The sequence below is a fragment of the Pan troglodytes genome, chromosome 9 (genome assembly GCF_028858775.2).
Source record: "Pan troglodytes isolate AG18354 chromosome 9, NHGRI_mPanTro3-v2.0_pri, whole genome shotgun sequence".
Lineage (NCBI taxonomy): Eukaryota > Metazoa > Chordata > Mammalia > Primates > Hominidae > Pan > Pan troglodytes.
In genome coordinates, this window is record NC_072407.2 from 41,330,870 (window position 1) to 41,344,093 (window position 13,224).

The following is a 13,224-nucleotide window of genomic DNA, read 5'->3' on the forward strand; positions in this document are numbered from 1 at the left end:
TTGTTTCTAAACAAGCTGCAATTTCTACTATACATACATATGTTTTATATATATAGATATATATACACACACACACACCATACCATATATACATACATATGTGTATGTATAGATATATATGTTATATATAAGTATATATGTATACCTATGTATATATTTAAATATACAAATACATTTTATACAAATATATATTTGTATATTTAAATATATTTATATATTTTACATACACACACACACACACACACACACACACACACATACACACACATATATTCCAGTCTATACAGATGCCAAAATAATATTTGTAAAATGCAGGTTAGTTCATTTAATCTCCATACTCAAAATCTTCTCTTGGTTTCATATAGCATTCATTAAATAAACTCTAGTTGTTACATGGCCTACCAGGACTGGCATGACCTGGACTTATGCTGCCCCCCTGACCTATCCTTGATCCACACTTCCCCTGGATGATCCATTCCAGCCACATGGACATTCCTGATGATTTTCAATTAGGTAAATAGGTTTATACCTCAGGTCCCTTGCACCTGCTGTTCCCTCAGCTTGAAATGCTTTTCCCCCAGGTAGTCTTAGGGCTTTATCTCTCACTTTTTTCAGGTCTTTGCACAGGTATCTTCACATCGGTGCAGGATTTTCTAAATACTGTATTCAAATTACAATCCCTTTGCCACACCACTCTGTATCTCCTTTCTGTGCACTGCACCTCATCAAGTCACTATCTGGCAAACCTCGTATTTTATTTTCTGTTGATTGTTGGTCTCCCTTCTATTAGCATTTATAATTCATAAGTCAGGTATATTTTGTCCTCTTTTTTTCTTTAACTGTTTTATTCACAGCATCTAAAACAATGCTTGATATATAGTACATGTTTAGTATTTGTTAAATAAATATTTAACATATAAATTTTATGTAAATAAATACACAAAAGATGACAGTACCAATCAGTTTAAAATTCCCATCTGAGTGTACCAGTGATAGTACAGATTATGGCAGATGAGGCTAGAAGAAATACACTGAGAGAAGGGAAACTGCCTCTCTCTTGCTAATGTTACCTAGAAAGCTAATGAGTATCTAGACACTAAACACAGCTGACTGGAGAGTTTTAATAGCACAGAAACCATTAATAGGAAAAACATTTTCCTCCTTTTAACAAACTAGCTTTGAACCATCGGTAGTGTTTCCCAAAGTGTATTTTATTTAAAAATTCTTGCAGGAGCTTTTACCAAGCATTTTTATGAGCAAGGACTTCTACTGTTACATAAACTTGAGATACAGGAGGAAAATATTCTATGTTCTGATGAGGATTATGTTTTACTATCAACTAATAGAACCAAGGAAGGATAAGAGATGCAAAGCTTTAGATGACATAAGCTATTTCTCAAATACATGTGAATATGTGCATGTTTTAATATTTATAACATAATAACAACAGTACTTTTACTATTTTAAATTATGTAATTTTACTGCTACTACATAATAATAAACTCTATACAAACATTTCAACTTTCTAATAGTATAATGCCAGTCCTTGGGGCTGCTACCACTATTTTGTGATTTTGTTTAAATCCTTTTTTTCCATCCCTCACACGGAGCAATGGACTAGATGTTAAAAAAAATTTGAATTCTAATCCTGGGCCCTAAATGTACTCAACCCTATGTCCTTCAGCGAGTTCTTAAATATCTCTAAACTTCAGGTTCTTTAACTTTTGATCAACTCAGTTGACATATGTCGAACACCTGCTCTAAAAAAAAATGGCAATTTTAATCCCTGCTCTACATTTCTTCATTTTTACAGCAAACATTGTAAGTGTGAAGGCATCACTACCTCTCTTCTTCAAAGCTGATATGTAAATACGTATAGCCATTTGATAATCTTTGTACTAAGATATATATAAAATAGTCCATTAAAAAGACATGACTTAGATAAAGGTAGTATTCCATAGGGAGGTATGGCAGATATCTAAATATTTACATCTTCTTCTTACTAGGTTTTTCTCTACCAGTCCCTCCCTGCAGCAAGATTTTATTTCTCATTGTTGTCGTGCTTGCCTATATGACTGGCTTTATAATGAGAAATATCAGTAGAAGTGGTATGTTTCTGTGTCAGCAGAAGCCCATAAGCTATAAAATATGGTTCCATCATGTCTCTTCTCACTTTTTCCTGAGACTGCCTTGAACCAGATAAAGGGTACTTCTTCAGTGTTGGTCTCAGACACAATCTGTTCCATCACTCATGCACAGTTGATCTGTAACAGACACAAACATGAGTACAAAATAAAGTTTTGTAGCCAGCCTCTATAATCTGAGGTTATTTTGTACCACAGGAATGCATAGCCTAAGCTAACTATATAAAAAAAACCTCAGAGATAGACTGACATTTTAGATGAGATTTGATATAAGTTGTTTACTATGTAGGCCTGGGATTAGTGAAAGAAAAGCTGGAATTCCAGGCAGAGAGCTTAAATGTGCAAAGTCCTGGAGGCCAGAAAGAGTGGTGATTTTGATGACTTACACATGTTTTGGTATCTCTAAATCTGACTTTATATACATAGAAAAAGGTAAGCTTTGAGAGGAATGTCTAAATCTGACTTTACATACATAGAAAAAGGTAAGCTTTGAGAGGTAGGCCAGGTACATATGATGGTCAACTTTATATATTATGTTAAGATCTTCAGACTTTACCAAATGAATTTCAAGTATTTCAGGCACTGAAAATGGCAACACTCATTTTGTTATTTAAAAGAGAACATTCTAGCTCCAAGGTAGATGATGGATAGGGACAGGGTGACAGACCATTTGGGATACACTTGTAATAATTCAACAGAGAAACTGGGAAAACTTGAATCACGGAGGTGACAGTGGTGATAAAAATGAAAGGATAAATTCCAGTGGCACTTCCTCATTAATAAGACTTAATGAGCAATTGGAATGCAGAGGAACAAGTAGAAATAGCAATGGAGGAGCAGAAGGGTGAGGTGCCATATGTTGAAGAGCTCTAAATGTGTGTATCTCCCTTTACAAATGTGAGGAGACATTTCTACCACACTGTTAATGAGGAAGCATTGGAGTAGGGCAGAGCAAAACAAAATGTGAACTTTGTTTTAGGTGAAGTTGTTTGATGGCAGAAGGAGAGATATGGTAGCTGAATGGCAGTTTGCAAGTGTGTCATATTCAGAGTTCTCAAATTCCTTGTTCGTATTGTCAGTAAGCAGTTGATAAACCACTTTTCACTTTAAACTGTGCCTAAAAACTCGACCCAGGATGACGACCACTCTTACTAGTTGTTTGATTCCATCTAACTTCATTATTCAGTGAAAAAGTTTCCGTTCATGACTGGAATCATAATATCTTAGTCCATTCAAGTAGCTGTATCAATGCACCACAGATTGGGTAGCTTGTTAATAACAAATTTATTTCTTGCAATTCTGGAGTCTGAGAAGTCCAAGATCAAGATAGATTCTATGTCTGGTGAAGGTCTACTTTCTAGTTCACAGATAATGTGCTCTTGCTGCTTCCTCACGTGGTGAAAGAACAGCCAACTTCTCTCAGGCCTCCTTTTTTTTAAAAACAAAACAAAAACAAAAACAAAAGCAAAAAAACAACTTTTATTTTAGGTTCAGGGGCCCATGTGAAGGTTTATTACATAGGTAAACTCATGGCACAGGGGTTGTTGCACAGGTTATTTCATAATACCAATATTAAGTCCAGTAACCAATAGTTATCTTTGCTGCTCCTCTCCCTCCTTGCAACCTCCACCTTCAAGTAGACCCCAGAGTCTCTTGTTTCCTTCTCTGTGTTCATGAGTTATCATCATTTAGCTCCCACTTATATGTGAGAACATGTGGTATTTGGTTTTCTGTTCCTGCTGTAGTTTGCTAAGGATAATAGTCTCCAGCTCCATCCATGTTCCTCCAAAAGACATGATCTTGTTCTTTTTTATAGCTGCATAGTTTCCATAGTGTAGATGTACCCCATTTTCTTTATCTGATCTGTCATTGATGGGCATTTAGGTTGATTGCATGTCTTTGCTATTGTGAATAGTGCTGCAATGAACATTCATTTACATGTGTCTTTATGGTAGAATGATTCATATTCCACTGGGAATATGAATGGGATTGCTGGGTGGAATGGTAGTTCTGCTTTTAGCTCTTTGAGGGATCGGTATACTACTTTCCACAATGGCTGAATTAATTTACACTCCCACCAACAGTGTAGAAGTGTTCCTTTTTCTCTGCAATCTAACCAGCGTCTGTTATTTTTTGACTTTTTAATAATAGTAAGGCCTCCTTTATAAAAGCACTAATCACATCTACCAGGGCACCACCCTCATGATCTAGTCACCTCCCAAAGGCCTTGATTCCTAATATTACCACATTTGTGATTATGTTTTAACCTGTGAATGTTGGGGGAACACACACATTCAGATCATAGCAATCCAAGACAAGTGGCACTGCTATTATGACAACCACCAATAGTGAGACTGTAGTCTACACTGGGTATCTGGGTTGTTTTAGACATGTAGAAAAATGTGGCACATTTGCATTCCATGCATTCATATATTACTCCACTTTCCATTGAAAAATATTGGTGGAAGAAAACGAATCAGAAGACAACTTAAAGAAATTGATGCTATAAACTCCTGCTTTCAATGTTTGTTATTGAAGTTGTTGGATTAAGACTTCTAGAGTATCCAAAGTTGTTTTAGTCTTTATTTTAAAACTTTGTGAGGGTCACTCACTTCTCTGAACTTCATTCTTTAGTAGTCTCAATTGTGAGTAACAGAAGGATGTGTTTGTTTAGGGAAAGGTCTTCATTTTGGCACTGCAGACTTAATAGATGCTCCATGAAACTTTGTTAAGTGAATAAATGATAGTCATAATATAAAGTGTTTTAGGTATGTAATGTTTGTGCTGAAATTTGTTGTATTGAATATAAGAGGATGAGACAATTTGGAAGAATTTGGTCTATATAAAATATAAGGAATGAAAATGTCTGAGGAAAGATGAAACATTGCACCTTTTTGTCATAAGTGAAGTAACATGAGGAGAAATTGTCAGGAATGGAGAAGAAGTCAGAACTGCTGGTTGTGCTTTCATTTTACTTTTAAACTGGAGATATTGGTATAAATTTAATTAGCAAACTGAAGGAGAAAAATACTCTACCTCATTGACAAATAGGAAATGAGATATGGATTTACTTTCAACCTTATGCATGAAAGGAAAGCTATCCAAATAGTGAGGTGAGTGTAATATGGGGTCTTTCATATTCATTAGTTAGAGCCAAGAATGGATAAGAGGTCTCAGAAGCTATTTGATTTGACATTTAACTTTGAAAAGGGAATTTACCAACAGATAATTTGCAGGATAGATGAAGAGAGAAGGTTAGGACTACTTGATGAATTTCAGAGGAATAGGGGAAAAGCGTAAAATATGTTGTTTTAAAGAAATTAATTAATGGTGCATTAAATGCAGGGAACATTGGAGGAAGGACTTGGGAGTGAATAATGCAGGTGACACTGGGTATACTTCTTCCCTCTGAGTATCTAGGAAAAAAATTCCCAAGTTGGCACTCACACACCCAAGTCAATTCAATTCAGTCATATCTTCTTTCCTCTTGTAATTCTTTTTTCCTTTTCAGGCTCCACACAGGTAGGAATGCTTTATTTTTCATTTCAGCCAGTGCTTCTGTCTTCAGCAGATACTTTATAACTGCCACTTTGGATGGAACTTGCTTTTGTTGTTTTGTTTTTCTTAAATTTTCTACTCTCTGACCTAGATTCGATGACTCCAGTTTCTGAAGTGGTTTTAATAGAACACATCTATCCCCATAATTTATTCTAATAAAATATACTCATATGAACTCAGGAATTAATTCAGAAAAGGACATTCTTCTACTCCAAATGCACTTGGCCTTGTTTGTGCCCTCATTCTTCAGCTAATTCCTAGGGGAATTTAGTCAGATTGGGTAACCTTTTCTGTGCAGATTACCTCAGTGGACTCTACTGGTCTTTATACTTTTGTGTCCCTCTGAGTGTAGATCAGATTCTCTACTTAATTACCTGAATGTGGTTTCTGTGGCTTAAACTGTCTGATGTGCTGGTTTAAGCAGTGGAAAAAATCAATAGTCTAAATCAGTCACCCCATTTCTAATTTTGTTTGTGTTACTCACGTTATTCATCACACTCACAAATAATGCCTTTTTTTTTTCCTCCTGCCAAAGTAAAAATCAGGTCAAGTTAAGCAAAATAAACAGATATGGAAAAAAAATAAAAATGTATGTCTTTATTCTTTTGATTTTGTATTTGGAGTTTACAATACAGAGACAGTATAAGAACATATGAAAATTTATTTCTGTGGAAGTATATGACTTCTGCATATGCACATTGATGATCTACTCTGCAATTAAAATAAGCAAAAACCAAACTAAAGCTACTCTCAGAGCCAACTTTAAAAGAGAGATGTGTAAGGATAATAACACCAATCTCCAAGAATTGTTTCTGGTGTTATATGAAGGAGTCTAGAACAAAATGATTGTTCAACAAATGACAGTAAAACAAATCCAAACGTGAAGCTTGAGAAAGTACACAAAATGAAGATGTCCTTGGTGATGGGGGTAGATTCTGTAGATAGGAGTCCTGCTAATTCAATCCTGTGACTCAGAACTTGGGTTTCCTGCTAAATCGTTACTTCTTGAGTATCTGGGTATTTAGTGGTATCATTAGGTAAGCATGATTTTTGTATGTGTGTATCTTTTTCTGACTTCGTTGTGGTAGGGCTATTGTCGTTGTACAGTTGTTTGTTTATTTATTTATTTTGACCAAGGGAAGCGGTTTTTGTTGCTGTATTGTTTCTTTGTTTTAGAGACAAGGAGGGTAGAAGAACACCTCTTGTTTCCCTTACCTGGCCCCAGGTCCTTCAGTTTCTGCCTCTACATTTCAGTCCTTCAAGAAGAAGGGTAGAGGCAGAAACTGAAGTAACTGGTCTTATACAAAATTTTATGAGAAGTGTAAGAAACAGTGCTATTCGAGTGCCCTTAGAAGCACCAAGAATCACCACCTCAGGCAGAGCATTGCTTTCCCAGGCAATTAGCTGGGGTGGCCAACTCAGCAGAACCATGGTAGAAAACCGAAGCTGCTCAGTGAGCGCTGAAATGCCCGGTGGGCACAGCGGATTTCCAGTGGAGACCTAGCAAAACAGCGTAGTACCCAGATGGCATAGATTCATCATGACCACACATGCAAAATCCTCCAGGGACTATAGGGAATATTTGATAGTGAAGAATATGTTTGCAGTCAGGCATTTTGGGTGAGAAAATGAGGGCCAGAACTGAGCTGGGATAATTTGTGATGCCGTTCTAGCTATAGACTCCCTTGAAGTCACTTCCAGTGATAAGAGCTAATTTTATGTTGCTTATTTTGCCCACAGGTTATCACCAAAAACCATCACCAACTGTCACATTAGGCAGTCCCTACAAGGAGAGCATTGCCTTCTGGCGTATTGTGACAAGCTTATCTGCATGCATGCACAAGTTCATATAGGACTGACATTTTTGAAAGAACACCACAGCTTGAGAAATAGAAAGAAGCTTTAGATCATCCAATCCAGGTGATTTTCACACAAAGTTTGGCTGGAAAACTTCTTAGTGAAGATGCTTTTCTACTCAATGTACATTTACTGAGCACATACACATATGTAAATACAGATATGAATAGAATATAGTGCTTATCTTAGAAATGATTCTGTTTAATAAAGGCATCTCTTTCACTCTGTCAAACAGACACATGTGTGTGCGCGCGCACACACACACACACACACATGCATGTACATGCACCCCACAATGCTCCTTGAATTTATAAATAAAAGGGAGCTATATAATGGGCACACGGGTGAAGGTGGGGAAGAATGAGAAAAGTGTTGCAGGGGAAATGTGAAAAGGAAAGGTTTTCTAGTAACACATATTACTTGACCTGGTATCTGAGGCATGAAAAAATATTTCAAAGACAGAAATTTAAACAGAAGTTGTTCCAGGCATGAGAGTGGTATGAACAAAGGCAGAAGCTTGAAAACATAAAAAATTAGAGAAAATAAATATAGGCCACAATTTACAGACTTAAAGTTCTACTTTAAGGACAGCGTGGGTCCATTTTGAAAGGATATTGATAGTGAAAGCTGTGCTTTGGGGAGATTGTTCTGGTGACTGAGGGCCCTTTGCTGGGTAAAGACAGAATTAGAAGAGGAGACGACATTTGTGATGGAAGCATCACCCAATTTTCTCTCTACACAACCCTGTAGTGGGTCCTGGGGTGACTTTACAGAAACCAGAGGGTTCCACAGACAGGATTTAAAAGGTTTTTATTTTTTTTAGTCCATATAAGTCCATCTCTCACATTTCACAACTGAAGGAACCACAGCTTGGAGTTCATTAATAATTTGAACAAGATCATACAACAATCTATTCTTGGGATTTTGCTTCATAGCACTCAGCTATAGATTGGTAGCTGTAAACTGCTTCAAGGCATTTTCTCCTGATTACTTCACACCTTAGTGATTTGCTTTTCCTGGAAATAGTCTCAGTTTTTCTTGTAATTACCAGTTCCTTAAGAAAAACAGAGTTCATTAGATTTCATGGACATTAGCAGACAAGCAAGTATCTATTGCAATGTATGTGTATTCTTGATCACTATTATATTTATTGCCATTGTTATTATCATTTGAAGTGATCAAAATTGTGTGTTTTCAGAGTCATGAAGTGTCTTGACATTTAATTTTTAAGAATTTCATTTAAGATCCAAAAGTTGCAATTGCATAGTCTAGGAGACATTTAGATGTTAACAACTCCTTTTAGAATGAAACACATGGTAATAACCTATTTATATCGAAGATAAATGCCAAATTACAACATGATGTATCTTTATTAGCATTTTAAATTTTCTTCTTAAAAATTAGAAAGGCATGTAGTTTCCTTCATTAACATTTTACCCAGAAGTAATCCATGAACTAGCAGCTTCTATAGTCCTGGCAATGCAGCTACAGGATCCTACCTTGATTCAGGTCAGGAAGGTATGGAAGAGGCTGATATGAACAGGAGCATTCCTGATTTTACTGGCTATTGCTTCAGCCTCCTTTTTATTCTTTAGTTCTCTTCCCTTTAAACATGTTGCCCAGATGAGATGATGGTCAGAACTCCCCAAGAATGTTTCAGTGCTTAATTGGGAGTACTGGAGATATTATTCATTAAATGGAAATATTAAGAGGCTTATTGTTACACTTAACATTTAATAGTGGTTATTGCTGGGTAGGAGAATAAAAGCTTGCTGATATGGTTTGTCTGTGTCCCCACCCAAATCTCATCTTGAATTGTAGTTCCCATAATCCCCATGTGTTGTGGGATGGACCCAGTGTGAGGTAATTGATTCATGGGGGCGGCTACCCTCATGCTGTTCTCATGATAGTGAGTGAGTTCTCATGAGATCTGATGGTTTGATGATAGGCTTTCCTGCTCCTTCACTCTGCACTTCTCCTTCCAGCTACCATGTGAAGACGTGTTTGCTTCCCCTTCTGCCATGATTGTAAGTTTCCTGAGGCCTCCCCAGACCTGCAGAACTGTGAGTCAATTAAACCTCTTTAATTTATAAATTATCCAGTCTTGGATATGTGTTTATTAGCAATGTGAGAATGGACTAATATGCTTGTTTCAATAGTTTCATTGTAATTAACTGCATTAGGAAAAACTGGAAGCCAGGTAGCTACTTGTTGTATGTATAAGCAATTGAATCAGCTCATCTTTAATTTTCATTCCCCACAGAGATCCTAAGAGTTTATCTTGGGTTTTTGGTGACTCACTATTATCCCTTCAGCTCTCCTTTCCTTTAGATTTCTGCCTCTGCTCTCTCAACCTCAAAACCTATTTAAGCTGATTTTTCAACACAGTTTTACTCCTGGCTGGCAGACATTTAGATAATTAAATGAACGTTATCTTTACAGAAGTATCATTTGAGGAAGATACTTATAATTTAAAAGTGAAGTTTTGTGGTTAAGATGCTTTCAAGACCCCAAAGAAAAAATCCTACAGAGCCAATAAGAGTTTTGTGAAACAGAGAGAGAGACTTTATGGAGGGCCTTTAATGGTATGCCTCATCCCATGTATAGCCATCTTCCTGTCTAGTAGGTTAATTGTACAACAAAGAATGAAACTGAACCATGATTTCCTTTTGATGCCTCGTTATGTATTTTTTTCTTTAGCTGAGTCTTCACTTTTATACAGAGCCAGGTGTTGTAGAGTGTTGAAGTAACAAATCAACCCATTTGAGCTTTTGAAGGTACCAATTTGCCTTTGGATATCTTTAATCTGGCTGTATATATACCCTTTTCAAAGCATTTCTGCACTTAAACACTATCCAAAACAACATGTGGCAGTTTCTCTAATTACTTATGATTAAGAAAAAAGCAAATTCAGGCCCTCAAGGCATCCACACTTTGCTATTCTACTGGAGAAATGAATGCTGCAAAGCAAAGCAGCTTGAAAATTAATGTGCGGCACAACACAAAACAGCAGTTTGTGATTGCATTTCTTTCCCTCACTGTATTTCAAAAATGTTTTACACAACAGGAAAAGGAGAAAAAAAAAAGAGCAGATGGTTTGAGTTATAAAAGCCATTGAAAACAATGGTGCAAAGACATTACTGTGCGGTAAAAAACTCATCAAAATTGTCAGTCACTGAGTCTGTAGCAGAGCAAAGGAGAGAATAGATGAGGTGCAGAAATTTATAATAGAGCTGTTTTGATGTGGGCCCTAGAAAATGACAGAAACATGGTTGAAAAACTGAGAAGAATGTGTCAAAAGATAGAAGTATACTGTGAAATTTCTCCTTGAGTTAATAAAAAACAATAATAGAGAAACATTCATTTTGCAAAAATACAGTGAGATATTTTCCAGATATTTCCTTAAGAAGCAATTAGAAATTTGTTCTTTCCTTAATAAGAATTTTATTCTTATTTAATTAAAAATATATTTCTTCTATTTGTAAGAAATAGAAGAAATGTATTGGAAATTTGGAAGAAGTTTATTGTACAGATCTCCCAGAAACCAGAAGTATAGAGGTTAATACCAAAAATCGCCTGGCAACTGACCCAGAGCAAAACATAGCAAGAGACTTAACGAGGATAATTAGTTTTACAATCCTTGGAATGAGGACTCCTGACTAATTTTCTCTATGTAATTCTTCTGAGCTCAACAAGCTTGCTCTTAATTCAAGAAATGATCTATGTTGGCTAACAATTACATGTAGTTTTTATTACCTTAGGATTGATCTTACTTCTTTGACATCCTTCACGTTTCCCAATCACTGAAGTTCATCCTTACACTTTACAAGGAATCACACTTTATTTTCAGTATGGATTCTGGCCTATGGGGTACCCCATTATCTTGGTCCATTTAAACTTCTATTATAAAACACCATAAACAGGGTAGGTAATAAACAACAGAAATTTATTTCTTATAGTTACACAGTCTGGGAAGTACAAGATCTAAATACTGGCAGAGTCAGTGTCCGTTAAGGGCTCGCTTTCTGGTTCATAGAGGACATCTCACTGTGTGCTCACATGGCAAAAGTGGTCAGGGATATTTCTTGGACTTATTTTGTAAGTGACTTTATCCCATTTCTTAGGTCTCTGTCCCTATGACCTAATTTCCTCCCAAATACCCTACCTCCTAATACAATCACCTTGGAAATTCGGGTTTTGACATAAGAATTTTTGAGGGGACACAAACATTCACACCACAGCACCAATGGTGAAAGTAGCTTCTGAAACTTTCTTCTCAAAGGCATTATTTGTGTGCCTTCTGAAAATTTTCATGGTTATCATGGGTGATGATTTGTCACTTACGCCACAGACTAGGATCTCTGACCATATTCAGACAAATTCATGTGATGGAAGGAAACAAAGTTTAGTTGTAGAAAGTTCTCATACTGCAGTCACATAAGACATGAAACAGTTAAGTAGAACTACCACAGGCAGCAGCTAAAGAGTAGGTTTAGTTGTATTACTCAAGCATTGTAATGACTTTCAAGCTTTCATTTAATGTCATATCTTTTCTTTTTTGAGTAAGGGGATTGAGGCCCAAAAGTAAAATAAATGTGCTGCAAGAACAACTATGAATTAAAATCTGCCAAGTATCAAAGAATGTTGATGGAGTCGGAGAAGTAGGACTTGAGGTATAGTGTAATATTGCCAAGAAGTGTAAGTCCAAACATTTTAAACGTAATTATTCTTAAGATACAAAACAAAGGAGACTGAAAAATTACTGCAGACATCTGAAGGAAATTAATTAAAGTAGCATATGAAGTTAACTTTGAGTCAATGCAGGTATGTAAATTAAATTTTCTGCAAATAGTTTATCACTCTAAAATAAAGAAGTACTAAAGTTAGTAGTAATACTGTGAGACAAGAATCACATAGCACCATTATCCATGTATAGGTATAGGATTATCCTGGTTTGGGACACAGGAGAAGATCAGAACCTGGAAGAAAAGGATCTCAAAAAACCTGTTTTCCTTTCATCATCCTGACTGCACTATTAAACCTGAACCCTATTGCATTGTATAATAGGTTGTGATCCATTCATATACAGACCAAACTGAACATTTGGTTTTATTTTATTCAGTCAGTTGAATAGGTTATAAAAATCCCTTATAGGGTTCAAATATCCCCCAAAGGAAAGGATTCATTAATGTATTATTATATCAAATAATAATAATGGTACCTAACATTTATATAGCACTTATTTGGCATCATTTCAGATACTTTGCAAACATCAATTCATTTAATTCTCACAAAAACCCGATAGTATTCTAATCAGCCTCATTTTAAAGATGGGGAAACCGAGACACAAAGAATACAAGGAATTTTGACAAAATTGTATAGTTAGCAAGTAGCAGAGAGATAATTTGAATCCAGGCAGTATCTGCTAGATTTTCTGGTCTTAACATCTATGCCATAGTGCCTCTCAGGTGTGTAGAAATCTGAAATACATTGGCTCCATCACCCTGACTCAGATGGTCTGGGTTAGCAAAATCAAGTAAATATTTCTTTCTTTCCCATAATGCATGCAGAATGCCATTCAAAAGGACTAGGTGGGTGACACTTTATATAAATCTAGAATATCCAAATAATATTACTATATTCAACTTGTATTCTTTGTATAATT

At 36.0% G+C, this 13,224-nt stretch overlaps 1 long non-coding RNA gene across 2 annotated transcripts in view; it reads left to right on the top strand.

Moving 5' to 3' along the window:
- Positions 1–13,224, top strand: part of LOC112204754 (uncharacterized) — a 768,426-nt gene that overhangs the window by 621,981 nt on the left and 133,221 nt on the right. For both annotated transcript variants that reach the window (XR_010147530.1, XR_008538022.2), the window contains one exon: positions 9,545–9,622. This is a non-coding gene — a long non-coding RNA (uncharacterized LOC112204754). The remainder of the gene's footprint in view (positions 1–9,544; positions 9,623–13,224) is intronic.